The 26,212-nt window shown below is 46.5% G+C and overlaps 65 non-coding genes across 65 annotated transcripts; all 65 read left to right on the top strand.

The window, feature by feature from the left end:
* The first annotated feature begins 81 nt into the window (after positions 1 to 81).
* On the top strand, positions 82 to 153 carry TRNAP-AGG (transfer RNA proline (anticodon AGG)). The gene has a single exon. It is a non-coding gene; the product is annotated as a tRNA-Pro (tRNA).
* Positions 154 to 399: 246 nt separating this feature from the next.
* Positions 400 to 471, top strand: TRNAP-AGG (transfer RNA proline (anticodon AGG)). Its single transcript has one exon. It is a non-coding gene; the product is annotated as a tRNA-Pro (tRNA).
* A 246-nt stretch (positions 472 to 717) lies between these two features.
* On the top strand, positions 718 to 790 carry TRNAP-UGG (transfer RNA proline (anticodon UGG)). The gene has a single exon. It is a non-coding gene; the product is annotated as a tRNA-Pro (tRNA).
* A 245-nt stretch (positions 791 to 1,035) lies between these two features.
* TRNAP-UGG (transfer RNA proline (anticodon UGG)) lies at positions 1,036 to 1,107 on the top strand. The gene has a single exon. It is a non-coding gene; the product is annotated as a tRNA-Pro (tRNA).
* An 86-nt stretch (positions 1,108 to 1,193) lies between these two features.
* On the top strand, positions 1,194 to 1,265 carry TRNAP-UGG (transfer RNA proline (anticodon UGG)). The gene has a single exon. It is a non-coding gene; the product is annotated as a tRNA-Pro (tRNA).
* An 86-nt stretch (positions 1,266 to 1,351) lies between these two features.
* On the top strand, positions 1,352 to 1,424 carry TRNAP-AGG (transfer RNA proline (anticodon AGG)). The gene has a single exon. It is a non-coding gene; the product is annotated as a tRNA-Pro (tRNA).
* Positions 1,425 to 2,146: 722 nt separating this feature from the next.
* Positions 2,147 to 2,218, top strand: TRNAP-UGG (transfer RNA proline (anticodon UGG)). Its single transcript has one exon. It is a non-coding gene; the product is annotated as a tRNA-Pro (tRNA).
* A 246-nt stretch (positions 2,219 to 2,464) lies between these two features.
* On the top strand, positions 2,465 to 2,536 carry TRNAP-AGG (transfer RNA proline (anticodon AGG)). The gene has a single exon. It is a non-coding gene; the product is annotated as a tRNA-Pro (tRNA).
* Positions 2,537 to 2,781: 245 nt separating this feature from the next.
* On the top strand, positions 2,782 to 2,853 carry TRNAP-AGG (transfer RNA proline (anticodon AGG)). Its single transcript has one exon. It is a non-coding gene; the product is annotated as a tRNA-Pro (tRNA).
* An 86-nt stretch (positions 2,854 to 2,939) lies between these two features.
* TRNAP-AGG (transfer RNA proline (anticodon AGG)) lies at positions 2,940 to 3,012 on the top strand. Its single transcript has one exon. It is a non-coding gene; the product is annotated as a tRNA-Pro (tRNA).
* A 403-nt stretch (positions 3,013 to 3,415) lies between these two features.
* On the top strand, positions 3,416 to 3,487 carry TRNAP-AGG (transfer RNA proline (anticodon AGG)). Its single transcript has one exon. It is a non-coding gene; the product is annotated as a tRNA-Pro (tRNA).
* Positions 3,488 to 3,733: 246 nt separating this feature from the next.
* Positions 3,734 to 3,805, top strand: TRNAP-UGG (transfer RNA proline (anticodon UGG)). The gene has a single exon. It is a non-coding gene; the product is annotated as a tRNA-Pro (tRNA).
* Positions 3,806 to 3,891: 86 nt separating this feature from the next.
* On the top strand, positions 3,892 to 3,963 carry TRNAP-UGG (transfer RNA proline (anticodon UGG)). Its single transcript has one exon. It is a non-coding gene; the product is annotated as a tRNA-Pro (tRNA).
* An 86-nt stretch (positions 3,964 to 4,049) lies between these two features.
* On the top strand, positions 4,050 to 4,122 carry TRNAP-AGG (transfer RNA proline (anticodon AGG)). Its single transcript has one exon. It is a non-coding gene; the product is annotated as a tRNA-Pro (tRNA).
* Positions 4,123 to 4,844: 722 nt separating this feature from the next.
* TRNAP-UGG (transfer RNA proline (anticodon UGG)) lies at positions 4,845 to 4,916 on the top strand. Its single transcript has one exon. It is a non-coding gene; the product is annotated as a tRNA-Pro (tRNA).
* A 404-nt stretch (positions 4,917 to 5,320) lies between these two features.
* On the top strand, positions 5,321 to 5,392 carry TRNAP-AGG (transfer RNA proline (anticodon AGG)). Its single transcript has one exon. It is a non-coding gene; the product is annotated as a tRNA-Pro (tRNA).
* Positions 5,393 to 5,478: 86 nt separating this feature from the next.
* Positions 5,479 to 5,551, top strand: TRNAP-AGG (transfer RNA proline (anticodon AGG)). The gene has a single exon. It is a non-coding gene; the product is annotated as a tRNA-Pro (tRNA).
* Positions 5,552 to 5,954: 403 nt separating this feature from the next.
* Positions 5,955 to 6,026, top strand: TRNAP-AGG (transfer RNA proline (anticodon AGG)). The gene has a single exon. It is a non-coding gene; the product is annotated as a tRNA-Pro (tRNA).
* A 246-nt stretch (positions 6,027 to 6,272) lies between these two features.
* Positions 6,273 to 6,344, top strand: TRNAP-UGG (transfer RNA proline (anticodon UGG)). Its single transcript has one exon. It is a non-coding gene; the product is annotated as a tRNA-Pro (tRNA).
* Positions 6,345 to 6,430: 86 nt separating this feature from the next.
* On the top strand, positions 6,431 to 6,502 carry TRNAP-UGG (transfer RNA proline (anticodon UGG)). The gene has a single exon. It is a non-coding gene; the product is annotated as a tRNA-Pro (tRNA).
* Positions 6,503 to 6,588: 86 nt separating this feature from the next.
* TRNAP-AGG (transfer RNA proline (anticodon AGG)) lies at positions 6,589 to 6,661 on the top strand. The gene has a single exon. It is a non-coding gene; the product is annotated as a tRNA-Pro (tRNA).
* Positions 6,662 to 7,065: 404 nt separating this feature from the next.
* Positions 7,066 to 7,137, top strand: TRNAP-UGG (transfer RNA proline (anticodon UGG)). The gene has a single exon. It is a non-coding gene; the product is annotated as a tRNA-Pro (tRNA).
* Positions 7,138 to 7,383: 246 nt separating this feature from the next.
* On the top strand, positions 7,384 to 7,455 carry TRNAP-AGG (transfer RNA proline (anticodon AGG)). Its single transcript has one exon. It is a non-coding gene; the product is annotated as a tRNA-Pro (tRNA).
* A 245-nt stretch (positions 7,456 to 7,700) lies between these two features.
* Positions 7,701 to 7,772, top strand: TRNAP-AGG (transfer RNA proline (anticodon AGG)). Its single transcript has one exon. It is a non-coding gene; the product is annotated as a tRNA-Pro (tRNA).
* An 86-nt stretch (positions 7,773 to 7,858) lies between these two features.
* Positions 7,859 to 7,931, top strand: TRNAP-AGG (transfer RNA proline (anticodon AGG)). The gene has a single exon. It is a non-coding gene; the product is annotated as a tRNA-Pro (tRNA).
* Positions 7,932 to 8,334: 403 nt separating this feature from the next.
* TRNAP-AGG (transfer RNA proline (anticodon AGG)) lies at positions 8,335 to 8,406 on the top strand. Its single transcript has one exon. It is a non-coding gene; the product is annotated as a tRNA-Pro (tRNA).
* A 564-nt stretch (positions 8,407 to 8,970) lies between these two features.
* On the top strand, positions 8,971 to 9,042 carry TRNAP-UGG (transfer RNA proline (anticodon UGG)). Its single transcript has one exon. It is a non-coding gene; the product is annotated as a tRNA-Pro (tRNA).
* Positions 9,043 to 9,287: 245 nt separating this feature from the next.
* On the top strand, positions 9,288 to 9,359 carry TRNAP-AGG (transfer RNA proline (anticodon AGG)). Its single transcript has one exon. It is a non-coding gene; the product is annotated as a tRNA-Pro (tRNA).
* Positions 9,360 to 9,446: 87 nt separating this feature from the next.
* On the top strand, positions 9,447 to 9,519 carry TRNAR-UCG (transfer RNA arginine (anticodon UCG)). The gene has a single exon. It is a non-coding gene; the product is annotated as a tRNA-Arg (tRNA).
* An 86-nt stretch (positions 9,520 to 9,605) lies between these two features.
* Positions 9,606 to 9,677, top strand: TRNAP-UGG (transfer RNA proline (anticodon UGG)). Its single transcript has one exon. It is a non-coding gene; the product is annotated as a tRNA-Pro (tRNA).
* Positions 9,678 to 9,923: 246 nt separating this feature from the next.
* Positions 9,924 to 9,995, top strand: TRNAP-AGG (transfer RNA proline (anticodon AGG)). Its single transcript has one exon. It is a non-coding gene; the product is annotated as a tRNA-Pro (tRNA).
* A 564-nt stretch (positions 9,996 to 10,559) lies between these two features.
* On the top strand, positions 10,560 to 10,631 carry TRNAP-UGG (transfer RNA proline (anticodon UGG)). Its single transcript has one exon. It is a non-coding gene; the product is annotated as a tRNA-Pro (tRNA).
* Positions 10,632 to 11,509: 878 nt separating this feature from the next.
* Positions 11,510 to 11,581, top strand: TRNAP-AGG (transfer RNA proline (anticodon AGG)). Its single transcript has one exon. It is a non-coding gene; the product is annotated as a tRNA-Pro (tRNA).
* Positions 11,582 to 11,985: 404 nt separating this feature from the next.
* TRNAP-AGG (transfer RNA proline (anticodon AGG)) lies at positions 11,986 to 12,057 on the top strand. The gene has a single exon. It is a non-coding gene; the product is annotated as a tRNA-Pro (tRNA).
* An 882-nt stretch (positions 12,058 to 12,939) lies between these two features.
* Positions 12,940 to 13,011, top strand: TRNAP-UGG (transfer RNA proline (anticodon UGG)). Its single transcript has one exon. It is a non-coding gene; the product is annotated as a tRNA-Pro (tRNA).
* An 86-nt stretch (positions 13,012 to 13,097) lies between these two features.
* TRNAP-AGG (transfer RNA proline (anticodon AGG)) lies at positions 13,098 to 13,169 on the top strand. The gene has a single exon. It is a non-coding gene; the product is annotated as a tRNA-Pro (tRNA).
* Positions 13,170 to 13,256: 87 nt separating this feature from the next.
* On the top strand, positions 13,257 to 13,328 carry TRNAP-UGG (transfer RNA proline (anticodon UGG)). Its single transcript has one exon. It is a non-coding gene; the product is annotated as a tRNA-Pro (tRNA).
* Positions 13,329 to 13,414: 86 nt separating this feature from the next.
* On the top strand, positions 13,415 to 13,486 carry TRNAP-AGG (transfer RNA proline (anticodon AGG)). The gene has a single exon. It is a non-coding gene; the product is annotated as a tRNA-Pro (tRNA).
* Positions 13,487 to 13,573: 87 nt separating this feature from the next.
* On the top strand, positions 13,574 to 13,645 carry TRNAP-UGG (transfer RNA proline (anticodon UGG)). Its single transcript has one exon. It is a non-coding gene; the product is annotated as a tRNA-Pro (tRNA).
* A 720-nt stretch (positions 13,646 to 14,365) lies between these two features.
* On the top strand, positions 14,366 to 14,437 carry TRNAP-AGG (transfer RNA proline (anticodon AGG)). The gene has a single exon. It is a non-coding gene; the product is annotated as a tRNA-Pro (tRNA).
* An 87-nt stretch (positions 14,438 to 14,524) lies between these two features.
* TRNAP-UGG (transfer RNA proline (anticodon UGG)) lies at positions 14,525 to 14,596 on the top strand. Its single transcript has one exon. It is a non-coding gene; the product is annotated as a tRNA-Pro (tRNA).
* A 1,354-nt stretch (positions 14,597 to 15,950) lies between these two features.
* TRNAP-AGG (transfer RNA proline (anticodon AGG)) lies at positions 15,951 to 16,022 on the top strand. The gene has a single exon. It is a non-coding gene; the product is annotated as a tRNA-Pro (tRNA).
* Positions 16,023 to 16,109: 87 nt separating this feature from the next.
* TRNAP-UGG (transfer RNA proline (anticodon UGG)) lies at positions 16,110 to 16,181 on the top strand. The gene has a single exon. It is a non-coding gene; the product is annotated as a tRNA-Pro (tRNA).
* A 1,354-nt stretch (positions 16,182 to 17,535) lies between these two features.
* On the top strand, positions 17,536 to 17,607 carry TRNAP-AGG (transfer RNA proline (anticodon AGG)). The gene has a single exon. It is a non-coding gene; the product is annotated as a tRNA-Pro (tRNA).
* An 87-nt stretch (positions 17,608 to 17,694) lies between these two features.
* TRNAP-UGG (transfer RNA proline (anticodon UGG)) lies at positions 17,695 to 17,766 on the top strand. Its single transcript has one exon. It is a non-coding gene; the product is annotated as a tRNA-Pro (tRNA).
* A 245-nt stretch (positions 17,767 to 18,011) lies between these two features.
* TRNAP-UGG (transfer RNA proline (anticodon UGG)) lies at positions 18,012 to 18,083 on the top strand. Its single transcript has one exon. It is a non-coding gene; the product is annotated as a tRNA-Pro (tRNA).
* A 244-nt stretch (positions 18,084 to 18,327) lies between these two features.
* On the top strand, positions 18,328 to 18,399 carry TRNAP-AGG (transfer RNA proline (anticodon AGG)). Its single transcript has one exon. It is a non-coding gene; the product is annotated as a tRNA-Pro (tRNA).
* A 404-nt stretch (positions 18,400 to 18,803) lies between these two features.
* Positions 18,804 to 18,875, top strand: TRNAP-AGG (transfer RNA proline (anticodon AGG)). The gene has a single exon. It is a non-coding gene; the product is annotated as a tRNA-Pro (tRNA).
* Positions 18,876 to 18,962: 87 nt separating this feature from the next.
* TRNAP-UGG (transfer RNA proline (anticodon UGG)) lies at positions 18,963 to 19,034 on the top strand. Its single transcript has one exon. It is a non-coding gene; the product is annotated as a tRNA-Pro (tRNA).
* An 86-nt stretch (positions 19,035 to 19,120) lies between these two features.
* Positions 19,121 to 19,192, top strand: TRNAP-AGG (transfer RNA proline (anticodon AGG)). The gene has a single exon. It is a non-coding gene; the product is annotated as a tRNA-Pro (tRNA).
* Positions 19,193 to 19,437: 245 nt separating this feature from the next.
* TRNAP-AGG (transfer RNA proline (anticodon AGG)) lies at positions 19,438 to 19,509 on the top strand. The gene has a single exon. It is a non-coding gene; the product is annotated as a tRNA-Pro (tRNA).
* Positions 19,510 to 19,596: 87 nt separating this feature from the next.
* TRNAP-UGG (transfer RNA proline (anticodon UGG)) lies at positions 19,597 to 19,668 on the top strand. Its single transcript has one exon. It is a non-coding gene; the product is annotated as a tRNA-Pro (tRNA).
* A 562-nt stretch (positions 19,669 to 20,230) lies between these two features.
* TRNAP-AGG (transfer RNA proline (anticodon AGG)) lies at positions 20,231 to 20,302 on the top strand. Its single transcript has one exon. It is a non-coding gene; the product is annotated as a tRNA-Pro (tRNA).
* An 86-nt stretch (positions 20,303 to 20,388) lies between these two features.
* Positions 20,389 to 20,460, top strand: TRNAP-AGG (transfer RNA proline (anticodon AGG)). Its single transcript has one exon. It is a non-coding gene; the product is annotated as a tRNA-Pro (tRNA).
* Positions 20,461 to 21,976: 1,516 nt separating this feature from the next.
* Positions 21,977 to 22,048, top strand: TRNAP-AGG (transfer RNA proline (anticodon AGG)). The gene has a single exon. It is a non-coding gene; the product is annotated as a tRNA-Pro (tRNA).
* Positions 22,049 to 22,135: 87 nt separating this feature from the next.
* TRNAP-UGG (transfer RNA proline (anticodon UGG)) lies at positions 22,136 to 22,207 on the top strand. The gene has a single exon. It is a non-coding gene; the product is annotated as a tRNA-Pro (tRNA).
* An 87-nt stretch (positions 22,208 to 22,294) lies between these two features.
* Positions 22,295 to 22,366, top strand: TRNAP-AGG (transfer RNA proline (anticodon AGG)). The gene has a single exon. It is a non-coding gene; the product is annotated as a tRNA-Pro (tRNA).
* An 880-nt stretch (positions 22,367 to 23,246) lies between these two features.
* Positions 23,247 to 23,318, top strand: TRNAP-UGG (transfer RNA proline (anticodon UGG)). The gene has a single exon. It is a non-coding gene; the product is annotated as a tRNA-Pro (tRNA).
* Positions 23,319 to 23,563: 245 nt separating this feature from the next.
* TRNAP-AGG (transfer RNA proline (anticodon AGG)) lies at positions 23,564 to 23,635 on the top strand. Its single transcript has one exon. It is a non-coding gene; the product is annotated as a tRNA-Pro (tRNA).
* Positions 23,636 to 24,515: 880 nt separating this feature from the next.
* On the top strand, positions 24,516 to 24,587 carry TRNAP-UGG (transfer RNA proline (anticodon UGG)). Its single transcript has one exon. It is a non-coding gene; the product is annotated as a tRNA-Pro (tRNA).
* A 245-nt stretch (positions 24,588 to 24,832) lies between these two features.
* Positions 24,833 to 24,904, top strand: TRNAP-UGG (transfer RNA proline (anticodon UGG)). The gene has a single exon. It is a non-coding gene; the product is annotated as a tRNA-Pro (tRNA).
* A 402-nt stretch (positions 24,905 to 25,306) lies between these two features.
* On the top strand, positions 25,307 to 25,378 carry TRNAP-AGG (transfer RNA proline (anticodon AGG)). Its single transcript has one exon. It is a non-coding gene; the product is annotated as a tRNA-Pro (tRNA).
* An 87-nt stretch (positions 25,379 to 25,465) lies between these two features.
* Positions 25,466 to 25,537, top strand: TRNAS-UGA (transfer RNA serine (anticodon UGA)). The gene has a single exon. It is a non-coding gene; the product is annotated as a tRNA-Ser (tRNA).
* Positions 25,538 to 25,623: 86 nt separating this feature from the next.
* Positions 25,624 to 25,695, top strand: TRNAP-AGG (transfer RNA proline (anticodon AGG)). Its single transcript has one exon. It is a non-coding gene; the product is annotated as a tRNA-Pro (tRNA).
* A 245-nt stretch (positions 25,696 to 25,940) lies between these two features.
* Positions 25,941 to 26,012, top strand: TRNAP-AGG (transfer RNA proline (anticodon AGG)). The gene has a single exon. It is a non-coding gene; the product is annotated as a tRNA-Pro (tRNA).
* Positions 26,013 to 26,212: the final 200 nt, after the last annotated feature.

The raw sequence follows: 26,212 nt of genomic DNA, 5'->3' as shown, positions 1-26,212 counted from the left end.
TTTGAAGAAGTAATTTAGTGACATTTAAATGCAACTAAATACAGGTTAGGTCTATGAGTTGAGCATGGCTCTGATACGCATGGTCCGTTGGTCTAGGGGTATGATACTCGCTTAGGGTGCGAGTGGTCCCGGGTTCAAATCCCGGACGGACCCGAGTTTTTGAAGAAGTAATTTAGTGACTATCTAAATGCAACTAACTACAGGTTAGGCCTTTGTATTGAGCATGTTTATAATACGCATGGTCCGTTGGACTAGGGGTATGATACTCGCTTAGGGTGCGAGTTGTCCCGGGTTCAAATCCCGGACGGACCCGAGTTTTTGAAGAAGTAATTTAGTGACTATTTAAATGACATTGGCTACAGGTTAGGCCTATGAGTTGAGCATGTCCCTAATACTCATAGTCCGTTGGTCTAGGGGTATGATACTCGCTTAGGGTGCGAGTGGTCCTGGGTTCAAATCCCGGACGGACCCGAGTTTTTGAAGAAATAATTTAGTGACTATTTAAATGCAACTAACTACAGGTAAGGACTATGTATTTAGCATGTTTATAATACGCATGATCCGTTGGTCTAGGGGTTTGATACTCGCTTTGGGTGCGAGTGGTCCCGGGTTCAAATCCCGGAAGGAACCCGAGTTTTTGAAGAAGTAATTTAGTGACATTTAAATGCAACTAAATACAGGTTAGGTCTATGAGTTGAGCATGGCTCTGATACGCATGGTCCGTTGGTCTAGGGGTATGATGCTCGCTTTGGGTGCGAGTGGTCCCGGGTTCAAATCCCGGACGGAACCGAGTTTTTGAAGAAGTAATTTAGTGACTATTTAAATGCAACTAGCTACAGGTTAGGCCTAGGAGTTGAGCATGTCTCTGATACGCATGGTCCGTTGTTCAAGGGGTATGATACTCGCTTTGGGTGCGAGTGGTCCCGGGTTCAAATCCCGGACGGACCCGAGTTTTTGAAGAAGTAATTTAGTGACTATTTAAATGCAACTAACTACAGGTTAGGCCTATGAGTTGAGCATGTCTCTGATACGCATGGTCCGTTGGTCTAGGGGTATGATACTCGCTTTGGGAGCGAGGGGTCCCGGGTTCAAATCACGGACGGACCCGAGTTTTTCAAGAAGTATTTTAGTGACATTTAAATGCAACTAAATACAGGTTAGTCCTATGAGTTGAGCATGGCTCTGATACGCATGGTCCGTTGGTCTAGGGGTATGATACTCGCTTTGGGTGCGAGTGGTCCCGGGTTCAAATCCCGGACGGACCCGAGTTTTTCAAGAAGTATTTTAGTGACATTTAAATGCAACTAAATACAGGTTAGTCCTATGAGTTGAGCATGGCTCTGATACGCATGGTCCGTTGGTCTAGGGGTATGATACTCGCTTAGGGTGCGAGTGGTCCCGGGTTCAAATCCCGGACGGAACCGAGTTTTTGAAGAAGTAATTTAGTGACTATTTAAATGCAACTAGCTACAGGTTAGGCCTAGGAGTTGAGCATGTCTCTGATACGCATGGTCCGTTGTTCAAGGGGTATGATACTCGCTTTGGGTGCGAGTGGTCCCGGGTTCAAATCCCGGACGGACCCGAGTTTTTGAAGAAGTAATTTAGTGACTATTTAAATGCAACTAGCTACAGGTTAGGCCTAGGAGTTGAGCATGTCTCTGATACGCATGGTCCGTTGTTCAAGGGGTGTGATACTCGCTTTGGGTGCGAGTGGTCCCGGGTTCAAATCCCGGACGGACCCGAGTTTTTGAAGAAGTAATTTAGTGACTATTTAAATGACATTGGCTACAGGTTAGGCCTATGAGTTGAGCATGTCTCTGATGCGCATGGTCCGTTGGTCTAGGGGTATGATACTCGCTTTGGGTGCGAGTGGTCCCGGGTTTAAATCCTGGACGGACCCGAGTTTTTGGAGAAGTAATTTAGTGACTATTTAAATGCAACTAGCTACAGGTTAGGTCTATGAGTTGAGCATGTCTCTGATACGCATGGTTCGTTGTTCAAGGGGTATGATACTCGCTTTGGGTGCGAGTGGTCCCGGGTTCAAATCCCGGACAGACCCGAGTTTTTGAAGAAGTAATTTAGTGACTATTTAAATGACATTGGCTACAGGTTAGGCCTATGAGTTGAGCATGTCTCTGATACGCATGGTCCGTTGGTCTAGGGGTATGATACTCGCTTTGGGTGCGAGTGGTCCCGGGTTCAAATCCTGGACGGACCCGAGTTTTTGGAGAAGTAATTTAGTGACTATTTAAATGCAACTAGCTACAGGTTAGGTCTATGAGTTGAGCATGTCTCTGATACGCATGGTTCGTTGTTCAAGGGGTATGATACTCGCTTTGGGTGCGAGTGGTCCCGGGTTCAAATCCCGGACAGACCCGAGTTTTTGAAGAAGTAATTTAGTGACTATTTAAATGACATTGGCTACAGGTTAGGCCTATGAGTTGAGCATGTCTCTGATACGCATGGTCCGTTGGTCTAGGGGTATGATACTCGCTTAGGGTGCGAGTGGTCCCGGGTTCAAATCCCGGACGGACCCGAGTTTTTGAAGAAGTAATTTAGTGACTATTTAAATGCAACTAGCTACAGGTTAGGCCTAGGACTTGAGCATGTCTCTGATACGCATGGTCCATTGGTCTAGGGGTATGATACTCGCTTTGGGTGCGAGTGTTCCCGGGTTCAAATCCCGGACGGACCCGAGTTTTTCAAGAAGTATTTTAGTGACATTTAAATGCAACAAAATACAGGTTAGTCCTATGAGTTGAGCATGGCTCTGATACGCACGGTCCGTTGGTCTAGGGGTATGATACTCGCTTAGGGTGCGAGTGGTCCCGGGTTCAAATCCCGGACGGACCCTAGTTTTTCAAGAAGTATTTTAGTGACATTTAAATGCGACTAAATACAGGTTAGTCCTATGAGTTGAGCATGGCTCTGATACGCATGGTCCGTTGGTCTAGGGGTATGATACTCGCTTAGGGTGCGAGTGGTCCCGGGTTCAAATCCCGGACGGAACCGAGTTTTTGAAGAAGTAATTTAGTGACTATTTAAATGCAACTAGCTACAGGTTAGGCCTAGGAGTTGAGCATGTCTCTGATACGCATGGTCCGTTGTTCAAGGGGTATGATACTCGCTTTGGGTGCGAGTGGTCCCGGGTTCAAATCCCGGACGGACCCGAGTTTTTGAAGAAGTAATTTAGTGACTATTTAAATGCAACTAACTACAGGTTAGGCCTATGAGTTGAGCATGTCTCTGATACGCATGGTCCGTTGGTCTAGGGGTGTGATACTCGCTTTGGGAGCGAGGGGTCCCGGGTTCAAATCCCGGACGGACTCGAGTTTTTCAAGAAGTATTTTAGTGACATTTAAATGCAACTAAATACAGGTTAGTCCTATGAGTTGAGCATGGCTCTGAAACGCACGGTCCGTTGGTCTAGGGGTATGATACTCGCTTAGGGTGCGAGTGGTCCCGGGTTCAAATCCCGGACGGACCCGAGTTTTTGAAGAAGTAATTTAGTGACTATTTAAATGCAACTAGCTACAGGTTAGGCCTAGGAGTTGAGCATGTCTCTGATACGCATGGTCCGTTGTTCAAGGGGTATGATACTCGCTTTGGGTGCGAGTGGTCCCGGGTTCAAATCCCGGACGGATCCGAGTTTTTGAAGAAGTAATTTAGTGACTATTTAAATGCAACTAACTACAGGTTAGGCCTATGAGTTGAGCATGTCTCTGATACGCATGGTCCGTTGGTCTAGGGGTATGATACTCGCTTTGGGAGCGAGGGGTCCCGGGTTCAAATCACGGACGGACCCGAGTTTTTCAAGAAGTATTTTAGTGACATTTAAATGCAACTAAATACAGGTTAGTCCTATGAGTTGAGCATGGCTCTGATACGCATGGTCCGTTGGTCTAGGGGTATGATACTCGCTTTGGGTGCGAGTGGTCCCGGGTTCAAATCCCGGACGGACCCGAGTTTTTCAAGAAGTATTTTAGTGACATTTAAATGCAACTAGCTACAGGTTAGTCCTATGAGTTGAGCATGGCTCTGATACGCATGGTCCGTTGGTCTAGGGGTATGATACTCGCTTAGGGTGCGAGTGGTCCCGGGTTCAAATCCCGGACGGAACCGAGTTTTTGAAGAAGTAATTTAGTGACTATTTAAATGCAACTAGCTACAGGTTAGGCCTAGGAGTTGAGCATGTCTCTGATACGCATGGTCCGTTGTTCAAGGGGTATGATACTCGCTTTGGGTGCGAGTGGTCCCGGGTTCAAATCCCGGACGGACCCGAGTTTTTGAAGAAGTAATTTAGTGACTATTTAAATGCAACTAGCTACAGGTTAGGCCTAGGAGTTGAGCATGTCTCTGATACGCATGGTCCGTTGTTCAAGGGGTGTGATACTCGCTTTGGGTGCGAGTGGTCCCGGGTTCAAATCCCGGACGGACCAGAGTTTTTGAAGAAGTAATTTAGTGACTATTTAAATGACATTGGCTACAGGTTAGGCCTATGAGTTGAGCATGTCTCTGATGCGCATGGTCCGTTGGTCTAGGGGTATGATACTCGCTTTGGGTGCGAGTGGTCCCGGGTTTAAATCCTGGACGGACCCGAGTTTTTGGAGAAGTAATTTAGTGACTATTTAAATGCAACTAGCTACAGGTTAGGTCTATGAGTTGAGCATGTCTCTGATACGCATGGTTCGTTGTTCAAGGGGTATGATACTCGCTTTGGGTGCGAGTGGTCCCGGGTTCAAATCCCGGACAGACCCGAGTTTTTGAAGAAGTAATTTAGTGACTATTTAAATGACATTGGCTACAGGTTAGGCCTATGAGTTGAGCATGTCTCTGATACGCATGGTCCGTTGGTCTAGGGGTATGATACTCGCTTTGGGTGCGAGTGGTCCCGGGTTCAAATCCTGGACGGACCCGAGTTTTTGGAGAAGTAATTTAGTGACTATTTAAATGCAACTAGCTACAGGTTAGGTCTATGAGTTGAGCACATCTCTGATACGCATGGTTCGTTGTTCAAGGGGTATGATACTCGCTTTGGGTGCGAGTGGTCCCGGGTTCAAATCCCGGACAGACCCGAGTTTTTGAAGAAGTAATTTAGTGACTATTTAAATGCAACTAGCTACAGGTTAGGCCTAGGACTTGAGCATGTCTCTGATACGCATGGTCCATTGGTCTAGGGGTATGATACTCGCTTTGGGTGCGAGTGGTCCCGGGTTCAAATCCCGGACGGACCCGAGTTTTTCAAGAAGTATTTTAGTGACATTTAAATGCAACAAAATACAGGTTAGTCCTATGAGTTGAGCATGGCTCTGATACGCACGGTCCGTTGGTCTAGGGGTATGATACTCGCTTAGGGTGCGAGTGGTCCCGGGTTCAAATCCCGGACGGACCCGAGTTTTTCAAGAAGTATTTTAGTGACATTTAAATGCGACTAAATACAGGTTAGTCCTATGAGTTGAGCATGGCTCTGATACGCATGGTCCGTTGGTCTAGGGGTATGATACTCGCTTAGGGTGCGAGTGGTCCCGGGTTCAAATCCCGGACGGAACCGAGTTTTTGAAGAAGTAATTTAGTGACTATTTAAATGCAACTAGCTACAGGTTAGGCCTAGGAGTTGAGCATGTCTCTGATACGCATGGTCCGTTGTTCAAGGGGTATGATACTCGCTTTGGGTGCGAGTGGTCCCGGGTTCAAATCCCGGACGGACCCGAGTTTTTGAAGAAGTAATTTAGTGACTATTTAAATGCAACTAACTACAGGTTAGGCCTATGAGTTGAGCATGTCTCTGATACGCATGGTCCGTTGGTCTAGGGGTGTGATACTCGCTTTGGGAGCGAGGGGTCCCGGGTTCAAATCCCGGACGGACTCGAGTTTTTCAAGAAGTATTTTAGTGACATTTAAATGCAACTAAATACAGGTTAGTCCTATGAGTTGAGCATGGCTCTGAAACGCACGGTCCGTTGGTCTAGGGGTATGATACTCGCTTAGGGTGCGAGTGGTCCCGGGTTCAAATCCCGGACGGACCCGAGTTTTTGAAGAAGTAATTTAGTGACTATTTAAATGCAACTAGCTACAGGTTAGGCCTAGGAGTTGAGCATGTCTCTGATACGCATGGTCCGTTGTTCAAGGGGTATGATACTCGCTTTGGGTGCGAGTGGTCCCGGGTTCAAATCCCGGACGGACCCGAGTTTTTGAAGAAGTAATTTAGTGACTATTTAAATGCAACTAACTACAGGTTAGGCCTATGAGTTGAGCATGTCTCTGATACGCATGGTCCGTTGGTCTAGGGGTATGATACTCGCTTTGGGAGCGAGGGGTCCCGGGTTCAAATCACGGACGGACCCGAGTTTTTCAAGAAGTATTTTAGTGACATTTAAATGCAACTAAATACAGGTTAGTCCTATGAGTTGAGCATGGCTCTGATACGCATGGTCCGTTGGTCTAGGGGTATGATACTCGCTTTGGGTGCGAGTGGTCCCGGGTTCAAATCCCGGACGGACCCGAGTTTTTCAAGAAGTATTTTAGTGACATTTAAATGCAACTAAATACAGGTTAGTCCTATGAGTTGAGCATGGCTCTGATACGCATGGTCCGTTGGTCTAGGGGTATGATACTCGCTTAGGGTGCGAGTGGTCCCGGGTTCAAATCCCGGACGGAACCGAGTTTTTGAAGAAGTAATTTAGTGACTATTTAAATGCAACTAGCTACAGGTTAGGCCTAGGAGTTGAGCATGTCTCTGATACGCATGGTCCGTTGTTCAAGGGGTATGATACTCGCTTTGGGTGCGAGTGGTCCCGGGTTTAAATCCTGGACGGACCCGAGTTTTTGGAGAAGTAATTTAGTGACTATTTAAATGCAACTAGCTACAGGTTAGGTCTATGAGTTGAGCATGTCTCTGATACGCATGGTTCGTTGTTCAAGGGGTATGATACTCGCTTTGCGTGCGAGTGGTCCCGGGTTCAAATCCCGGACAGACCCGAGTTTTTGAAGAAGTAATTTAGTGACTATTTAAATGACATTGGCTACAGGTTAGGCCTATGAGTTGAGCATGTCTCTGATACGCATGGTCCGTTGGTCTAGGGGTATGATACTCGCTTTGGGTGCGAGTGGTCCCGGGTTCAAATCCTGGACGGACCCGAGTTTTTGGAGAAGTAATTTAGTGACTATTTAAATGCAACTAGCTACAGGTTAGGTCTATGAGTTGAGCATGTCTCTGATACGCATGGTTCGTTGTTCAAGGGGTATGATACTCGCTTTGGGTGCGAGTGGTCCCGGGTTCAAATCCCGGACAGACCCGAGTTTTTGAAGAAGTAATTTAGTGACTATTTAAATGACATTGGCTACAGGTTAGGCCTATGAGTTGAGCATGTCTCTGATACGCATGGTCCGTTGGTCTAGGGGTATGATACTCGCTTAGGGTGCGAGTGGTCCCGGGTTCAAATCCCGGACGGACCCGAGTTTTTGAAGAAGTAATTTAGTGACTATTTAAATGCAACTAGCTACAGGTTAGGCCTAGGACTTGAGCATGTCTCTGATACGCATGGTCCATTGGTCTAGGGGTATGATACTCGCTTTGGGTGCGAGTGGTCCCGGGTTCAAATCCCGGACGGACCCGAGTTTTTCAAGAAGTATTTTAGTGACATTTAAATGCAACAAAATACAGGTTAGTCCTATGAGTTGAGCATGGCTCTGATACGCACGGTCCGTTGGTCTAGGGGTATGATACTCGCTTAGGGTGCGAGTGGTCCCGGGTTCAAATCCCGGACGGACCCGAGTTTTTCAAGAAGTATTTTAGTGACATTTAAATGCGACTAAATACAGGTTAGTCCTATGAGTTGAGCATGGCTCTGATACGCATGGTCCGTTGGTCTAGGGGTATGATACTCGCTTAGGGTGCGAGTGGTCCCGGGTTCAAATCCCGGACGGAACCGAGTTTTTGAAGAAGTAATTTAGTGACTATTTAAATGCAACTAGCTACAGGTTAGGCCTAGGAGTTGAGCATGTCTCTGATACGCATGGTCCGTTGTTCAAGGGGTATGATACTCGCTTTGGGTGCGAGTGGTCCCGGGTTCAAATCCCGGACGGACCCGAGTTTTTGAAGAAGTAATTTAGTGACTATTTAAATGCAACTAACTACAGGTTAGGCCTATGAGTTGAGCATGTCTCTGATACGCATGGTCCGTTGGTCTAGGGGTGTGATACTCGCTTTGGGAGCGAGGGGTCCCGGGTTCAAATCCCGGACGGACTCGAGTTTTTCAAGAAGTATTTTAGTGACATTTAAATGCAACTAAATACAGGTTAGTCCTATGAGTTGAGCATGGCTCTGAAACGCACGGTCCGTTGGTCTAGGGGTATGATACTCGCTTAGGGTGCGAGTGGTCCCGGGTTCAAATCCCGGACGGACCCGAGTTTTTGAAGAAGTAATTTAGTGACTATTTAAATGCAACTAGCTACAGGTTAGGCCTAGGAGTTGAGCATGTCTCTGATACGCATGGTCCGTTGTTCAAGGGGTGTGATACTCGCTTTGGGTGCGAGTGGTCCCGGGTTCAAATCCCGGACGGACCCGAGTTTTTGAAGAAGTAATTTAGTGACTATTTAAATGACATTGGCTACAGGTTAGGCCTATGAGTTGAGCATGTCTCTGATACGCATGGTCCGTTGGTCTAGGGGTATGATACTCGCTTTGGGTGCGAGTGGTCCCGGGTTTAAATCCTGGACGGACCCGAGTTTTTGGAGAAGTAATTTAGTGACTATTTAAATGCAACTAGCTACAGGTTAGGTCTATTAGTTGAGCATGTCTCTGATACGCATGGTTTGTTGTTCAAGGGGTATGATACTCGCTTTGGGTGCGAGTGGTCCCGGGTTCAAATCCCGGACAGACCCGAGTTTTTGAAGAAGTAATTTAGTGACTATTTAAATGACATTGGCTACAGGTTAGGCCTATGAGTTGAGCATGTCTCTGATACGCATGGTCCGTTGGTCTAGGGGTATGATACTCGCTTTGGGTGCGAGTGGTCCCGGGTTCAAATCCTGGACGGACCCGAGTTTTTGGAGAAGTAATTTAGTGACTATTTAAATGCAACTAGCTACAGGTTAGGCCTATGAGTTGAGCATGTCTCTGATACGCATGGTCCATTGGTCTAGGGGTATGATACTCGCTTAGGGTGCGAGTGGTCCCGGGTTCAAATGCCGGACGGACCCGAGTTTTTCAAGAAGTATTTTAGTGACATTTAAATGCAACTAAATACAGGTTAGTCCCATGAGTTGAGCATGGCTCTGATACGCATGGTCCGTTGGTCTAGGGGTATGATACTCGCTTAGGGTGCGAGTGGTCCCGGGTTCAAATCCCGGACGGACCCGAGTTTTTGAAGAAGTAATTTAGTGACTATTTAAATGCAACTAGCTACAGGTTAGGCCTAGGAGTTGAGCATGTCTCTGATACGCATGATCCGTTGGTCTAGGGGTTTGATACTCGCTTTCGGTGCGAGTGGTCCCGGGTTCAAATCCCGGACGGACCCGAGTTTTTGAAGAAGCAATTTAGTGATTATTTAAATGCAACTAACTACAGGTTAGGCCTATGAGTTGAGCATATCTCTGATACGCATGGTCCGTTGGTCTAGGGGTATGATACTCGCTTTGGGTGCGAGTGGTCCTGGGTTCAAATCCCGGACGGACCCGAGTTTTTGAAGAAATAATTTAGTGACTATTTAAATTCAAATAACTACAGGTAAGGCCTATGTATTGAGCATGTTTATGATACGCATGATCCGTTGGTCTAGGGGTTTGATACTCGCTTTGGGTGCGAGTGGTCCCGAGTTCAAATCCCGGACGGACCCGAGTTTCTGGAGAGGTAATTTAGTGACTATTTAAATGACATTGGCTACAGGTTAGGCCTTTGAGTTGAGCATGTCTCTGATACGCATGGTCCGTTGGTCTAGGGGTATGATACTCGCGTAGGGTGCGAGTGGTCCCGGGTTCAAATCCTGGACGGACCCGAGTTTTTGAAGAAGTAATTTAGTGACTATTTAAATGCAACTAGCTACAAGTTAGGCCTATGAGTTGAGCATGTCTCTGATACGCATGGTCCGTTGGTATAGGGGTATGATACTCGCTTTGGGTGCGAGTGGTCCCAGGTTCAAATCCCGGACGGACCCGAGTTTTTCAAGAAGTAATTTAGTGACTATTTAAATGCAACTAATTACGGGTAAGGCCTATGTATTGAGAATGTTTAAGATACGCATGATCCGTTGGTCTAGGGGTTTGATACTCGCTTTGGGTGCGAGTGGTCCCGAGTTCAAATCCCGAACGGACCCGAGTTTTTGAAGATGTAACTTAGTGACTATTTAAATTCAACTATCTACAGGTTAGGCCTATGAGTTGAGCATGTCTCTGACACACATGGTCCGTTGGTCTAGGGGTGTGATACACGCTTAGGGTGCTACTGGTCCCGGGTTCAAATCCCGGACGGACCCGAGTTTTTGATGAAGTAATTTAGTGACTATTTAAATGACATTGGCTACAGGTTAGGCCTACGAGTTGAGCATGTCTCTGATACGCATGGTCCGTTGGTCTAGGGATATGATACTCGCTTTGGGTGCGAGTGGTCCCGGGTTCAAATCCCGGACGGACCCGAGTTTTTCAAGAAGTATTTTAGTGACATTTAAATGCAACTAACTACAGGTTAGGCATATGAGTTGAGCATGTCTCTGATACGCATGGTCCGTTGGTCTAGGGGTATGATACTCGCTTTGGGTGCGAGTGGTCGCGGGTTCAAATCCCGGACGGACCCGAGTTTTTGAAGAAGTAACTTAGTGACTATTTAAATTCAACTATCTACAGGTTAGGCCTATGAGTTGAGCATGTCTCTGACACACATGGTCCGTTGGTCTAGGGGTGTGATACTCGCTTAGGGTGCTAGTGGTCCCGGGTTCAAATCCCAGACGGACCCGAGTTTCTCAAGAAGAATTTTAGTGACATTTAAATGCAACTAAATACAGGTTAGGTCTATGAGTTGAGCATGGCTCTGATACGCATGGTTCGCTGGTCTAGGGGTATGATACTCGCTTAGGGTGCGAGTGGTCCCGGGTTCTAGTCCCGGACGGACCCGAGTTTTTGAAGAAGTAATTTAGTGACTATTTAAATGCAACTAGCTACAGGTTAGGCCTAGGAGTTGAGCATGTCTCTGATACGCATGGTCCGTTGTTCAAGGGGTATGATACTCGCTTTGGGTGCGAGTGGTCCCGGGTTCAAATCCCGGACGGACCCGAGTTTTTGAAGAAGTAACTTAGTGACTATTTAAATTCAACTATCTACAGGTTAGGCCTAGAGCTGATTATGTCTCTGACACACATGGTCCGTTGGTCTAGGGGTGTGATACTCGCTTAGGGTGCTAGTGGTCCCGGGTTCAAATCCCGGACGGACCCGAGTTTCTCAAGAAGAATTTTAGTGACATTTAAATGCAACTAAATACAGGTTAGGTCTATGAGTTGAGCATGGCTCTGATACGCATGGTCCGCTGGTCTAGGGGTATGATACTCGCTTAGGGTGCGAGTGGTCCCGGGTTCTAATCCCGGACGGACCCGAGTTTTTGAAGAAGTAATTTAGTGACTATTTAAATGCAACTAACTACAGGTTAGGCCTATGTATTGAGCATGTTTATAATACGCATGATCCGTTGGTCTAGGGGTTTGATACTCGCTTTGGGTGCGAGTGGTCCCGGGTTCAAATACCGGACCGACCCGAGTTTTTCAAGAAGTATTTTAGTGACATTTAAATGCAACTAAATACAGGTTAGGTCTATGAGTTGAGCATGGCTCTGATACGCATGGTCCGCTGGTCTAGGGGTATGATACTCGCTTAGGGTGCGAGTGGTCCCGCGTTCTAATCCCGGACGGACCCGAGTTTTTGAAGAAGTAATTTAGTGACTATTTAAATGCAACTAAATACAGGTTAGTCCTATGAGTTGAGCATGGCTCGGATACGCATGGTCCGTTGGTCTAGGGGTATGATACTCGCTTAGGGTGCGAGTGGTCCCGGGTTCAAATCCCGGACGGACCCGAGTTTTTGAAGAAGTAATTTAGTGACTATTTAAATGCAACTAGCTACAGGTTAGGCCTAGGAGTTGAGCATGTCTCTGATACGCATGGTCCGTTGTTCAAGGGGTATGATACTCGCTTTGGGTGCGAGTGGTCCCGGGTTCAAATCCCGGACGGACCCGAGTTTTTGAAGAATTAATTTAGTGACTATTTAAATGACATTGGCTACAGGTTAGGCCTATGAGTTGAGCATATCTCTGATACGCATGGTCCGTTGGTCTAGGGGTATGATACTCGCTTTGGGTGCGAGTTGTCCTGGGTTCAAATCCCGGTCGGACCCGAGTTTTTGAAGAAGTAATTTAGTGACTATTTAAATGCAACTAACTACAGGTTAGGCCTATGTATTGAGCATGTTTATAATACGCATGATCCGTTGGTCTAGGGGTTTGGTACTCGCTTTGGGTGTGAGTGGTCCCGGGTTCAAATCCCGGACGGACCCGAGTTTTTGAAGAAGTAATTTAGTGACTATTTAAATGACATTGGCTACAGGTTAGGCCTATGAGTTGAGCATGTCTCTGATACACATGGTCCGTTGGTCTAGGGGTATGATACTCGCTTTGGGTGCGAGTGGTCCTGGGTTCAAATCCTGGACGGACCCGAGTTTTTGGAGAAGTAATTTAGTGACTATTTAAATGCAACTAGCTACAGGTTAGGCCTATGAGTTGAGCATGTCTCTGATACGCATTGTCCGTTGTTCAAGGGGTATGATACTCGCTTTGGGTGCGAGTGGTCTCGGGTTCAAATCCCGGACGGACCCGAGTTTTTGAAGAAGTAATTTAGTGACTATTTAAATGACATTGGCTACAGGTTAGGCCTATGAGTTGAGCATGTCTCTGCTATGCATGGTCCGTTGGTCTAGGGGTATGATACTCGCTTTGGGTGCGAGTGGTCCCGGGTTCAAATCCCGGACGGACCCGAGTTTTTCAAGAAGTATTTTAGTGACATTTAAATGCAACAAAATACAGGTTAGTCCTATGAGTTGAGCATGGCTCTGATACGCACGGTCCGTTGGTCTAGGGGTATGATACGCGCTTAGGGTGCGAGTGGTCCCGGGTTCAAATCCCGGACGGACCCGAGTTTTTGAAGAAGTAATTTAGTGACTATTTAAATGCAACTAACTACAGGTTAGGCCTATGAGTTGAGCATGTCTCTGATACGCATGGTCCGTTGGTCTAGGGGTATGATACTCGCTTTGGGAGCGAGTGGTCCCGGGTTCAAATCCCGGACGGACTCGAGTTTTTCAAGAAGTATTTTAGTAACATTTAAATGCAACTAAATACAGGTTAGTCCTATGAGTTGAGCATGGCTCTGAAACGCACGGTCCGTTGGTCTAGGGGTATGATACTCGCTTAGGGTGCGAGTGGTCCCGGGTTCAAATCCCGGTCGGACCCGAGTTTTTGAAGAAGTAATTTAGTGACTATTTAAATGCAACTAAATACAGGTTAGTCCTATGAGTTGAGCATGTCTCTGATACGCATGGTCCGTTGGTCTAGGGGTATGATACTCGCTTTGGGTGCGAGTGGTCCCGGGTTCAAATCCCGGACGGACCCGAGTTTTTGAAGAAGTAACTTAGTGACTATTTAAATTCAACTATCTACAGGTTAGGCCTAGAGCTGATTATGTCTCTGACACACATGGTCCGTTGGTCTAGGGGTGTGATACTCGCTTAGGGTGCTAGTGGTCCCGGGTTCAAATCCCAGACGGACCCGAGTTTCTCAAGAAGAATTTTAGTGACATTTAAATGCAACTAAATACAGGTTAGGTCTATGAGTTGAGCATGGCTCTGATACGCATGGTCCGCTGGTCTAGGGGTATGATACTCGCTTAGGGTGCGAGTGGTCCCGCGTTCTAATCCCGGACGGACCCGAGTTTTTGAAGAAGTAATTTAGTGACTATTTAAATGCAACTAACTACAGGTTAGGCCTATGTATTGAGCATGTTTATAATACGCATGATCCGTTGGTCTAGGGGTTTGATACTCGCTTTGGGTGCGAGTGGTCCCGGGTTCAAATACCGGACCGACCAGAGTTTTTCAAGAAGTATTTTAGTGACATTTAAATGCAACTAAATACAGGTTAGGTCTATGAGTTGAGCATGGCTCTGATACGCATGGTCCGCTGGTCTAGGGGTATGATACTCGCTTAGGGTGCGAGTGGTCCCGCGTTCTAATCCCGGACGGACCCGAGTTTTTGAAGAAGTAATTTAGTGACTATTTAAATGCAACTAAATACAGGTTAGTCCTATGAGTTGAGCATGGCTCGGATACGCATGGTCCGTTGGTCTAGGGGTATGATACTCGCTTAGGGTGCGAGTGGTCCCGGGTTCAAATCCTGGACGGACCCAAGTTTTTGAAGAAGTAATTCAGTGACTATTTAAATGCAACTAACTACAGGTTAGGCATATGAGTTGAGCATGTCTCTGATACGCATGGTCCGTTGGTCTAGGGGTATGATACTCGCTTTGGGTGCGAGTGGTCCCGGGTTCAAATCCCGGACGGACCCGAGTTTTTGAAGAAGTAATTTAGTGACTATTTAAATGCAACTAGCTACAGATTAGGCCTATGAGTTGAGCATGTTTCTGATACGCATGGTCCATTGGTCTAGGGGTATGATACTCGCTTTGGGTGCGAGTGGTCCCGGGTTCAAATCCCGGACGGACCCGAGTTTTTCAAGAAGTATTTTAGTGACATTTAAATGCAACTAAATACAGGTTAGTCCTATGAGTTGAGCATGGCTCTGATACGCACGGTCCGCTGGTCTAGGGGTATGATACTCGCTTAGGGTGCGAGTGGTCCCGCGTTCTAATCCCGGACGGACCCGAGTTTTTGAAGAAGTAATTTAGTGACTATTTAAATGCAACTAACTACAGGTTAGGCCTATGTATTGAGCATGTTTATAATACGCATGATCCGTTGGTCTAGGGGTTTGATACTCGCTTTGGGTTCGAGTGGTCCCGGGTTCAAATCCCGGACCGACCCGAGTTTTTCAAGAATTATTTTAGTGACATTTAAATGCAACTAAATACAGGTTAGTCCTATGAGTTGAGCATGCCTCTGATACGCATGGTCCGTTGGTCTAGGGATATGATACTCGCTTAGGGTGCGAGTGGTCCCGGGTTCAAATCCCAGACGGACCCGAGTTTCTCAAGAAGAATTTTAGTGACATTTAAATGCAACTAAATACAGGTTAGGTCTATGAGTTGAGCATGGCTCTGATACGCATGGTCCGCTGGTCTAGGGGTATGATACTCGCTTAGGGTGCGAGTGGTCCCGCGTTCTAATGCCGGACGGACCCGAGTTTTTGAAGAAGTAATTTAGTGACTATTTAAATGCAACTAAATACAGGTTAGTCCTATGAGTTGAGCATGTCTCTGATACGCATGGTACGTTGGTCTAGGGGTATGATACTCGCTTAGGGTGCTAGTGGTCCCGGGTTCAAATCCCAGACGGACCCGAGTTTCTCAAGAAGAATTTTAGTGACATTTAAATGCAACTAAATACAGGTTAGGTCTATGAGTTGAGCATGTCTCTGATACGCATGGTCCGTTGGTCTAGGGGTATGATACTCGCTTAGGGTGCTAGTGGTCCCGGGTTCAAATCCCAGACGGACCCGAGTTTCTCAAGAAGAATTTTAGTGACATTTAAATGCAACTAAATACAGGTTAGGTCTATGAGTTGAGCATGGCTCTGATACGCATGGTCCGCTGGTCTAGGGGTATGATACTCGCTTAGGGTGCGAGTGGTCCCGCGTTCTAATCCCGGACGGACCCGAGTTTTTGAAGAAGTAATTTAGTGACTATTTAAATGCAACTAAATACAGGTTAGTCCTATGAGTTGAGCATGGCTCGGATACGCATGGTCCGTTGGTCTAGGGGTATGATACTCGCTTAGGGTGCGAGTGGTCCCGGGTTCAAATCCTGGACGGACCCAAGTTTTTGAAGAAGTAATTCAGTGACTATTTAAATGCAACTAACTACAGGTTAGGCATATGAGTTGAGCATGTCTCTGATACGCATGGTCCGTTGGTCTAGGGGTATGATACTCGCTTTGGGTGCGAGTGGTCCCGGGTTCAAATCCCGGACGGACCCGAGTTTTTGAAGAAGTAATTTAGTGACTATTTAAATGCAACTAGCTACAGATTAGGCCTATGAGTTGAGCATGTTTCTGATACGCATGGTCCATTGGTCTAGGGGTATGATACTCGCTTTGGGTGCGAGTGGTCCCGGGTTCAAATCCCGGACGGACCCGAGTTTTTCAAGAAGTATTTTAGTGACATTTAAATGCAACTAAATACAGGTTAGTCCTATGAGTTGAGCATGGCTCTGATACGCACGGTCCGCTGGTCTAGGGGTATGATACTCGCTTAGGGTGCGAGTGGTCCCGCGTTCTAATCCCGGACGGACCCGAGTTTTTGAAGAAGTAATTTAGTGACTATTTAAATGCAACTAACTACAGGTTAGGCCTATGTATTGAGCATGTTTATAATACGCATGATCCGTTGGTCTAGGGGTTTGATACTCGCTTTGGGTTCGAGTGGTCCCGGGTTCAAATCCCGGACCGACCCGAGTTTTTCAAGAATTATTTTAGTGACATTTAAATGCAACTAAATACAGGTTAGTCCTATGAGTTGAGCATGCCTCTGATACGCATGGTCCGTTGGTCTAGGGATATGATACTCGCTTAGGGTGCGAGTGGTCCCGGGTTCAAATCCCAGACGGACCCGAGTTTCTCAAGAAGAATTTTAGTGACATTTAAATGCAACTAAATACAGGTTAGGTCTATGAGTTGAGCATGGCTCTGATACGCATGGTCCGCTGGTCTAGGGGTATGATACTCGCTTAGGGTGCGAGTGGTCCCGCGTTCTAATCCCGGACGGACCCGAGTTTTTGAAGAAGTAATTTAGTGACTATTTAAATGCAACTAAATACAGGTTAGTCCTATGAGTTGAGCATGTCTCTGATACGCATGGTACGTTGGTCTAGGGGTATGATACTCGCTTAGGGTGCTAGTGGTCCCGGGTTCAAATCCCAGACGGACCCGAGTTTCTCAAGAAGAATTTTAGTGACATTTAAATGCAACTAAATACAGGTTAGGTCTATGAGTTGAGCATGTCTCTGATACGCATGGTCCGTTGGTCTAGGGGTATGATACTCGCTTAGGGTGCTAGTGGTCCCGGGTTCAAATCCCAGACGGACCCGAGTTTCTCAAGAAGAATTTTAGTGACATTTAAATGCAACTAAATACAGGTTAGGTCTATGAGTTGAGCATGGCTCTGATACGCATGGTCCGCTGGTCTAGGGGTATGATACTCGCTTAGGGTGCGAGTGGTCCCGCGTTCTAATCCCGGACGGACCCGAGTTTTTGAAGAAGTAATTTAGTGACTATTTAAATGCAACTAAATACAGGTTAGTCCTATGAGTTGAGCATGGCTCGGATACGCATGGTCCGTTGGTCTAGGGGTATGATACTCGCTTAGGGTGCGAGTGGTCCCGGGTTCAAATCCTGGACGGACCCAAGTTTTTGAAGAAGTAATTCAGTGACTATTTAAATGCAACTAACTACAGGTTAGGCATATGAGTTGAGCATGTCTCTGATACGCATGGTCCGTTGGTCTAGGGGTATGATACTCGCTTTGGGAGCGAGTGGTCCCGGGTTCAAATCCCGGACGGACCCGAGTTTTTGAAGAAGTAATTTTTGACTATTTAAATGCAACTAGCTACAGGTTAGGCCTATGAGTTGAGCATGTTTCTGATACGCATGGTCCATTGGTCTAGGGGTATGATACTCGCTTTGGGTGCGAGTGGTCCCGGGTTCAAATCCCGGACGGACCCGAGTTTTTGAAGAAGTAATTTAGTGACTATTTAAATGCAACTAAATACAGGTTATTCCTATGAGTTGAGCATGTCTCTGATACGCATGGTCCGTTGGTCTAGGGGTATGATACTCGCTTTGGGTGCGAGTGGTCCCGGGTTCAAATCCCGGACGGACCCGAGTTTTTGAAGAAGTAACTTAGTGACTATTTAAATTCAACTATCTACAGGTTAGGCCTAGAGCTGAGCATGTCTCTGACACACATGGTCCGTTGGTCTAGGGGTGTGATACTCGCTTAGGGTGCTAGTGGTCCCGGGTTCAAATCCCAGACGGACCCGAGTTTCTCAAGAAGAATTTTAGTGACATTTAAATGCAACTAAATACAGGTTAGGTCTATGAGTTGAGCATGGCTCTGATACGCATGGTCCGCTGGTCTAGGGGTATGATACTCGCTTAGGGTGCGAGTGGTCCCGGGTTCTAATCCCGGACGGACCCGAGTTTTTGAAGAAGTAATTTAGTGACTATTTAAATGCAACTAACTACAGGTTAGGCCTATGTATTGAGCATGTTTATAATACGCATGATCCGTTGGTCTAGGGGTTTGATACTCGCTTTGGGTGCGAGTGGTCCCGGGTTCAAATACCGGACCGACCCGAGTTTTTCAAGAAGTATTTTAGTGACATTTAAATGCAACTAAATACTGGTTAGGTCTATGAGTTGAGCATGGCTCTGATACGCATGGTCCGCTGGTCTAGGGGTATGATACTCGCTTAGGGTGCGAGTGGTCCCGCGTTCTAATCCCGGACGGACCCGAGTTTTTGAAGAAGTAATTTAGTGACTATTTAAATGCAACTAAATACAGGTTAGTCCTATGAGTTGAGCATGGCTCGGACACGCATGGTCCGTTGGTCTAGGGGTATGATACTCGCTTAGGGTGCGAGTGGTCCCGGGTTCAAATCCTGGACGGACCCAAGTTTTTGAAGAAGTAATTCAGTGACTATTTAAATGCAACTAACTACAGGTTAGGCCTATGAGTTGAGCATGTCTCTGATACGCATGGTCCGTTGGTCTAGGGGTATGATACTCGCTTTGGGAGCGAGTGGTCCCGGGTTCAAATCCCGGACGGACTCGAGTTTTTCAAGAAGTATTTTAGTGACATTTAAATGCAACTAAATACAGGTTAGTCCTATGAGTTGAGCATGGCTCTGAAACGCACGGTCCGTTGGTCTAGGGGTATGATACTCGCTTAGGGTGCGAGTGGTCCCGGGTTCAAATCCCGGTCGGACCCGAGTTTTTGAAGAAGTAATTTAGTGACTATTTAAATGCAACTAAATACAGGTTAGTCCTATGAGTTGAGCATGTCTCTGATACGCATGGTCCGTTGGTCTAGGGGTTTGGTACTCGCTTTGGGTGCGAGTGGTCCCGGGTTCAAATCCCTGACGGACCCGAGTTTTTCAAGAAGTATTTTAGTGACATTTAAATGCAACTAAATACAGGTTAGTCCTATGAGTTGAGCATGGCTCTGATACGCATGGTCCGTTGGTCTAGGGGTATGATACTCGCGTAGGGTGCGAGTGGTCCCGGGTTCAAATCCTGGACGGACCCGAGTTTTTGAAGAAGTAATTTAGTGACTATTTAAATGCAACTAGCTACAAGTTAGGCCTATGAGTTGAGCATGTCTCTGATACGCATGGTCCGTTGGTCTAGGGGTATGATACTCGCTTTGGGTGCGAGTGGTCCCGGGTTCAAATCCCGGACGGACCCGAGTTTTTGAAGAAGTAACTTAGTGACTATTTAAATTCAACTATCTACAGGTTAGGCCTAGAGCTGATTATGTCTCTGACACACATGGTCCGTTGGTCTAGGGGTGTGATACTCGCTTAGGGTGCGAGTGGTCCCGGGTTCTAATCCCGGACGGACCCGAGTTTTTGAAGAAGTAATTTAGTGACTATTTAAATGCAACTAACTACAGGTTAGGCCTATGTATTGAGCATGTTTATAATACGCATGATCCGTTGGTCTAGGGGTTTGATACTCGCTTTGGGTGCGAGTGGTCCCGGGTTCAAATACCGGACCGACCCGAGTTTTTCAAGAAGTATTTTAGTGACATTTAAATGCAACTAAATACAGGTTAGGTCTATGAGTTGAGCATGGCTCTGATACGCATGGTCCGCTGGTCTAGGGATATGATACTCGCTTAGGGTGCGAGTGGTCCCGCGTTCTAATCCCGGACGGACCCGAGTTTTTGAAGAAGTAATTTAGTGACTATTTAAATGCAACTAAATACAGGTTAGTCCTATGAGTTGAGCATGGCTCGGATACGCATGGTCCGTTGGTCTAGGGGTATGATACTCGCTTAGGGTGCGAGTGGTCCCGGGTTCAAATCCCGGACGGACCCGAGTTTTTCAAGAAGTATTTTAGTGACATTTAAATGCAACTAAATACAGGTTAGTCCTATGAGTTGAGCATGGCTCTGATACGCACGGTCCGTTGGTCTAGGGGTATGATACTCGCTTAGGGTGCGAGTGGTCCCGGGTTCAAATCCCGGACGGACCCGAGTTTTTGAAGATGTAATTTAGTGACTATTTAAATGTAACTAACTACAGGTTAGGCCTATGAGTTGAGCATGTCTCTGATACGCATGGTCCGTTGGTCTAGGGGTATGATACTCGCTTAGGGTGCTAGTGGTCCCGGGTTCAAATCCCAGACGGACCCGAGTTTCTCAAGAAGAATTTTAGTGACATTTAAATGCAACTAAATACAGGTTAGGTCTATGAGTTGAGCATGGCTCTGATACGCATGGTCCGCTGGTCTAGGGGTATGATACTCGCTTAGGGTGCGAGTGGTCCCGCGTTCTAATCCCGGACGGACCCGAGTTTTTGAAGAAGTAATTTAGTGACTATTTAAATGCAACTAACTACAGGTTAGGCCTATGTATTGAGCATGTTTATAATACGCATGATCCGTTGGTCTAGGGGTTTGATACTCGCTTTGGGTTCGAGTGGTCTCGGGTTCAAATCCCGGACCGACCCGAGTTTTTCAAGAATTATTTTAGTGACATTTAAATGCAACTAAATACAGGTTAGTCCTATGAGTTGAGCATGCCTCTGATACGCATGGTCCGTGGGTCTAGGGGTATGATACTCGCTTAGGGTGCGAGTGGTCCCGGGTTCAAATCCCAGACGGACCCGAGTTTCTCAAGAAGAATTTTAGTGACATTTAAATGCAACTAAATACAGGTTAGGTCTATGAGTTAAGCATGGCTCTGATACGCATGGTCCGCTGGTCTAGGGGTATGATACTCGCTTAGGGTGCGAGTGGTCCCGCGTTCTAATCCCGGACGGACCCGAGTTTTTGAAGAAGTAATTTAGTGACTATTTAAATGCAACTAAATACAGGTTAGTCCTATGAGTTGAGCATGTCTCTGATACGCATGGTCCGTTGGTCTAGGGGTATGATACTCGCTTAGGGTGCTAGTGGTCCCGGGTTCAAATCCCAGACGGACCCGAGTTTCTCAAGAAGAATTTTAGTGACATTTAAATGCAACTAAATACAGGTTAGGTCTATGAGTTGAGCATGGCTCTGATACGCATGGTCCGCTGGTCTAGGGGTATGATACTCGCTTAGGGTGCGAGTGGTCCCGCGTTCTAATCCCGGACGGACCCGAGTTTTTGAAGAAGTAATTTAGTGACTATTTAAATGCAACTAAATACAGGTTAGTCCTATGAGTTGAGCATGTCTCTGATACGCATGGTCCGTTGGTCTAGGGGTATGATACTCGCTTAGGGTGCTAGTGGTCCCGGGTTCAAATCCCAGACGGACCCGAGTTTCTCAAGAAGAATTTTAGTGACATTTAAATGCAACTAAATACAGGTTAGGTCTATGAGTTGAGCATGGCTCTGATACGCATGGTCCGCTGGTCTAGGGGTATGATACTCGCTTAGGGTGCGAGTGGTCCCGCGTACTAATCCCGGACGGACCCGAGTTTTTGTTGAAGAAGTAATTTAGTGACTATTTAAATGCAACTAAATACAGGTTAGTCCTATGAGTTGAGCATGGCTCGGATACGCATGGTCCGTTGGTCTAGGGGTATGATACTCGCTTAGGGTGCGAGTGGTCCCGGGTTCAAATCCTGGACGGACCCAAGTTTTTGAAGAAGTAATTCAGTGACTATTTAAATGCAACTAACTACAGGTTAGGCATATGAGTTGAGCATGTCTCTGATACGCATGGTCCGTTGGTCTAGGGGTATGATACTCGCTTTGGGTGCGAGTGGTCCCGGGTTCAAATCCCGGACGGACCCGAGTTTTTGAAGAAGTAATTTAGTGACTATTTAAATGCAACTAGCTACAGGTTAGGCCTATGAGTTGAGCATGTTTCTGATACGCATGGTCCATTGGTCTAGGGGTATGATACTCGCTTAGGGTGCGAGTGGTCCCGGGTTCAAATCCCGGACGGACCCGAGTTTTTGAAGATGTAATTTAGTGACTATTTAAATGTAACTAACTACAGGTTAGGCCTATGAGTTGAGCATGTCTCTGATACGCATGGTCCGTTGGTCTAGGGGTATGATACTCGCTTAGGGTGCTAGTGGTCCCGGGTTCAAATCCCAGACGGACCCGAGTTTCTCAAGAAGAATTTTAGTGACATTTAAATGCAACTAAATACAGGTTAGGTCTATGAGTTGAGCATGGCTCTGATACGCATGGTTCGCTGGTCTAGGGGTATGATACTCGCTTAGGGTGCGAGTGGTCCCGCGTTCTAATCCCGGACGGACCCGAGTTTTTGAAGAAGTAATTTAGTGACTATTTAAATGCAACTAACTACAGGTTAGGCCTATGTATTGAGCATGTTTATAATACGCATGATCCGTTGGTCTAGGGGTTTGATACTCGCTTTGGGTTCGAGTGGTCCCGGGTTCAAATCCCGGAGCGACCCGAGTTTTTCAAGAATTATTTTAGTGACATTTAAATGCAACAAAATACAGGTTAGTCCTATGAGTTGAGCATGGCTCTGATAAGCACGATCCGTTGGTCTAGGGGTACGATACTCGCTTAGGGTGCGAGTGGTCCCGGGTTCCAATCCCGGACGGACCCGAGTTTTTGAAGAAGTAATTTAGTGACTATTTAAATGCAACTAGCTACAGGTTAGGCCTAAGAGTTGAGCATGTCTCTGATACGCATGGTCCGTTGTTCAAGGGGTATGATACTCGCTTTGGGTGCGAGTGGTCCCGGGTTCAAATCCCGGACGGACCCGAGTTTTTGAAGAAGTAATTTAGTGACTATTTAAATGACATTGGCTACAGGTTAGGCCTATGAGTTGAGCATGTCTATGATACGCATGGTCCGTTGGTCTAGGGGTATGATACTCGCTTTGGGTGCGAGTGGTCCCGGGTTCAAATCCTGGACGGACCCGAGTTTTTGGAGAAGTAATTTAGTGACTATTTAAATGCAACTAGCTACAGGTTAGGCCTATGAGTTGAGCATGTCTCTGATACGCATGGTCTATTGGTCTAGGGGTATGATACTCGCTTTGGGTGCGAGTGGTCCCGGGTTCAAATCCCGGACGGACCCGAGTTTTTCAAGAAGTATTTTAGTGACATTTAAATGCAACAAAATACAGGTTAGGCCTATGAGTTGAGCATGTTTCTGATACGCATGGTCCATTGGTCTAGGGGTATGATACTCGCTTAGGGTGCGAGTGGTCCCGGGTTCAAATCCCGGACGGACCCGAGTTTTTGAAGATGTAATTTAGTGACTATTTAAATGTAACTAACTACAGGTTAGGCCTATGAGTTGAGCATGTCTCTGATACGCATGGTCCGTTGGTCTAGGGGTATGATACTCGCTTAGGGTGCTAGTGGTCCCGGGTTCAAATCCCAGACGGACCCGAGTTTCTCAAGAAGAATTTTAGTGACATTTAAATGCAACTAAATACAGGTTAGGTCTATGAGTTGAGCATGGCTCTGATACGCATGGTTCGCTGGTCTAGGGGTATGATACTCGCTTAGGGTGCGAGTGGTCCCGCGTTCTAATCCCGGACGGACCCGAGTTTTTGAAGAAGTAATTTAGTGACTATTTAAATGCAACTAACTACAGGTTAGGCCTATGTATTGAGCATGTTTATAATACGCATGATCCGTTGGTCTAGGGGTTTGATACTCGCTTTGGGTTCGAGTGGTCCCGGGTTCAAATCCCGGAGCGACCCGAGTTTTTCAAGAATTATTTTAGTGACATTTAAATGCAACAAAATACAGGTTAGTCCTATGAGTTGAGCATGGCTCTGATAAGCACGGTCCGTTGGTCTAGGGGTACGATACTCGCTTAGGGTGCGAGTGGTCCCGGGTTCCAATCCCGGACGGACCCGAGTTTTTGAAGAAGTAATTTAGTGACTATTTAAATGCAACTAGCTACAGGTTAGGCCTAGGAGTTGAGCATGTCTCTGATACGCATGGTCCGTTGTTCAAGGGGTATGATACTCGCTTTGGGTGCGAGTGGTCCCGGGTTCAAATCCCGGACGGACCCGAGTTTTTGAAGAAGTAATTTAGTGACTATTTAAATGACATTGGCTACAGGTTAGGCCTATGAGTTGAGCATGTCTATGATACGCATGGTCCGTTGGTCTAGGGGTATGATACTCGCTTTGGGTGCGAGTGGTCCCGGGTTCAAATCCTGGACGGACCCGAGTTTTTGGAGAAGTAATTTAGTGACTATTTAAATGCAACTAGCTACAGGTTAGGCCTATGAGTTGAGCATGTCTCTGATACGCATGGTCTATTGGTCTAGGGGTATGATACTCGCTTTGGGTGCGAGTGGTCCCGGGTTCAAATCCCGGACGGACCCGAGTTTTTCAAGAAGTATTTTAGTGACATTTAAATGCAACAAAATACAGGTTAGTCCTATGAGTTGAGCATGTCCTTGATACGCATGGTCCGTTGGTCTAGGGGTATGATACTCGCTTTGGGAGCGAGTGGTCCCGGGTTCAAATCCCGGACGGACTCGAGTTTTTCAAGAAGTATTTTAGTGACATTTAAATGCAACTAAATACAGGTTAGTCCTATGAGTTGAGCATGGCTCTGAAACGCACGGTCCGTTGGTCTAGGGGTATGATACTCGCTTAGGGTGCGTGTGGTCCCGGGTTCAAATCCTGGACGGACCCGAGTTTTTGGAGAAGTAATTTAGTGACTATTTAAATGCAACTAACTACAGGTTAGGCCTATGTATTGAGCATGTTTATAATACGCATGATCCGTTGGTCTAGGGGTTTGGTACTCGCTTTGGGTGCGAGTGATCCCGGGTTCAAATGCCGGACGGACCCGAGTTTTTCAAGAAGTATTTTAGTGACATTTAAATGCAACTAAATACAGGTTAGCCTATGAGTTGAGCATGGCTCTGATACGCATGGTCCGTTGGTCTAGGGGTATGATACTCGCTTAGGGTGCGAGTGGTCCCGGGTTCAAATCCTGGACGGACCCGAGTTTTTGGAGAAGTAATTTACTGACTATTTAAATGCAACAAGCTACAGGCTAGGCCTATATGTTGAACATGTCTCTGATACGCATGGTCCATTGGTCTAGGGGTATGATACTCGCTTTGAGTGCGAGTGGTCCCGGGTTCAAATCCCGGACGGACCCAAGTTTTTCAAGAAGTATTTTAGTGACATTTAAATGCAACTAAATGCAGGTTAGTCCTATGAGTTGAGCATGGCTCTGATACGCACGGTCCGTTGGTCTAGGGGTATGATACTCGCTTAGGGTGCGAGTGGTCCCGGGTTCAAATCCCGGACGGACTCGAGTTTTTGAAGAAGTAATTTAGTGACTATTTAAATGCAACTAACTACAGGTTAGGCCTATGAATTGAGCATGTCTCTGATACGCATGGTCCTTTGGTCTAGGGGTATGATACTCGCTTTGGGAGCGATTGGTCCCGGGTTCAAATCCCGGACGGACTCGAGTTTTTCAAGAAGTATTTTAGTGACATTTAAATGCAACTAAATACAGGTTAGTCCTATGAGATGAGCATGGCTCTGAAACGCACGGTCCGTTGGTCTAGGGGTATGATACTCGCTTAGGGTGCGAGTGGTCCCGGGTTCAAATCCCGGTCGGACCCGAGTTTTTGAAGAAGTAATTTAGTGACTATTTAAATGCAACTAACTACAGGTTAGGCCTATGTATTGAGCATGTTTATAATACGCATGATCCGTTGGTCTAGGGGTTTGGTACTCGCTTTGAATGCGAGTGGTCCCGGGTTCAAATCCCGGACGGACCCGAGTTTTTGAAGAAGCAATTTAGTGATTATTTAAAAGCAAC

Source organism: Phalangium opilio, unplaced genomic scaffold (genome assembly GCF_054372755.1).
Source record: "Phalangium opilio isolate 3A_F unplaced genomic scaffold, DU_Popi_V2 ptg000100l_1, whole genome shotgun sequence".
Taxonomy (NCBI): Eukaryota; Metazoa; Arthropoda; class Arachnida; order Opiliones; family Phalangiidae; genus Phalangium; species Phalangium opilio.
The sequence above is the reverse complement of the archived record's forward strand: the minus strand, read 5'-3'. Positions and strand labels throughout refer to the sequence as shown.